Raw genomic sequence first — 2,585 nt, forward strand, 5'->3', positions numbered from 1 at the left:
TTGAACTTATGCTGTTGTACTTACGTATGAATTAATTAAACAAACGATATTAAGTGAGTGTGCACATCAATCTCTATACTATAGCTGAAGCACTCAATCACTAATTAATCATATCATAACATTTCATCAATTAGGTGATGTTCAATAATCAGCATAAACAACCAGCAGATAGGATTTGAGCTAATAAAATAATGAAACCGTTAATATATTTATATATATATATATATATATATATATATATATATATATATTAGGTACAAATAAAGTCTCACATCAGATAAAATAAGAAATAGACATGAATTTATATACACATAAGATACCTCTCTTGATAATAGATCTTTTGGAGTGATACCAAAAACAAATCCGTAAAGACTTAGTACAAAGTGGACAATATCTCTCTAACATGGAGATCTATGGATATGTATAAGTAAACTAAAATAGTTAGACTAGTATGATATGTATACATAAGTAAACTAAAATAGTTAGACTAGTATGATATGTATACCATAAATGTTCACGAGAGGCATAGAATTATTAACCCTACAAGCTAAAGATGTTAATGCAGACAAAATCTCGTTTAAGGGAATTAAGGTAGTGGACCTACGAACATGGAATTTGATAATAGGTCTAAATTATGATTAAAATTCTAATAATTAATATTAAACCTTATGCCGAACTCAATTTATCCAACCACGAAGTTTATTCTTGTTTATACAGTACAATTTATTTTTATTTTTAATCAATATAAGATCTGCAATAATAAAAAAAAATAAAAGTAGTATTTATACTGTTCCACCAATAAAATTAACGGAGGAGGCTTGTGAGTTTGATATCAGGTCAAGGTCTATTGATGATGTTTTCTGCAATGGCCTTTTAAATTGAGAAAACTCATGCACTAAATTCCTAAGAGAAACAAACATAAAAACATTGTTTCAATCTAAATTGTTTGCATCCATTTATTTCTTGACTTAACTTTATTAATTGATTATTTAATTTGTTTATTTTCATAGCCTTTTGTCTCTTACTCATTCATAAATTTCCACTAAAATTTGTCTTACATCCTGAATTCATTGGATGACATTTGCCTTACTATTGTAGCGTGAACTTCAACCAGTGATTCATCATATTCTATGTCTTTTAGTTTCACTGGTTTTCGCTCACCACCTTGTTATTTGGACTTTCTGAAAGGACCTTAGTATTGATTTACACTGTTTTCAATCTGTTCAAATACTGTTCACGCAGAAAGAAAGAAGAAGTTCAAAAAGTAATGTATTGAAAAGCGTAAAACTACAAACAAAAGATAAAATTTCAATCTTAAATTCCGGAGATTCAAAACAAATTTGCGAACAAAATGTACCATCCTCGATTATGATTTCCACTTAATCGATGATGTCATAATATACTATCCTAAAATGATTATTGTATAAATATTTTGTATCATTTATGTTTATATGTTTCACTTTTAATATTGTTTTAAATATTATATTATTAATATTAATTTATATAGGTTTTATATTTTACTAAAATAAGTAAATAAAATATAAAAGTATATATATATATATTATTTATTTTTCTTGTAATAAGTATTTAAAATAAAAATAATATAATTAATTAGCTAATTTAAACTTTCACATTTTTGAAGTTATATATTTTAATATATTATTATTTTAAAATATAACTTTGTTTATTTTTAAGAATTAATATTAAATGGTTTATTTATAAATAGTTTTTTATAAAAAAGATTCATTATTTAAAAATATATCAATATCTAGAAAATGCCTTTTTAGAGTTTTTTACCCTTTTTCTTAGAGTTCTAACTTCTCGATTATCTATTTGACAACCAGGAGGTGTCTAGATAATCACTGCGACAATGTCTACTTATTCATCCGATCAATTTCTAATTTAGAGCAAGTAAGTTTCGACTCTTCTTTTTCTCTTGTTCTTAGTTTGAGATCATATGTTGTATAATCCTTTGTTGCATGTGATTCATGATCTCTTTTCCTAATTCTTGGTCAATCTAAAGTCCTAAAGACTCTTTTCGTTTCTAATTTGGTGTTTGTATAATTTCCTTGTATTTCAAGCAATCGAAAAGACATTTTTAGAGTTTGATAGTTCCTCGTGAAGTAAGGGAAGTTAGACCGTGTTTTAAATTATGTGTGCATTATAAATTTAGTAATTTCATGAATGATAGATAATTTACGTGAAATTATTATGATTGTGTTAGTACTTTTTATGTTTAATTGATGACTATCGATTGTATGAAGTATTTTCAGGTGTTTCTCAGTATTTAGAAGGTCTTAGGAATCAATTAAAATTGTGGAAAAAATGTTTAAAGTCATAATAATTGGTTTGATCATAGTTTCTGTTTTAATAGATTATAACACTAACTTAATCAATTAAAATAGACACTTCAACCTAATTGCTTATGACACTAACTTAATTGATTAAAACAGACATTTTAATCTAATATATTATCTTAGGGACATGATAGATTTAAATAGACAATTTAATATAAAAAGTATTAAATTAATCGTATCTATTACAAGTTCACACTCATTTTTCATTCCTTTTCCTTTTTCCTTCTA

The sequence above is a fragment of the Vigna angularis genome, chromosome 2 (assembly GCF_016808095.1).
Source record: "Vigna angularis cultivar LongXiaoDou No.4 chromosome 2, ASM1680809v1, whole genome shotgun sequence".
Taxonomy (NCBI): domain Eukaryota; kingdom Viridiplantae; phylum Streptophyta; class Magnoliopsida; order Fabales; family Fabaceae; genus Vigna; species Vigna angularis.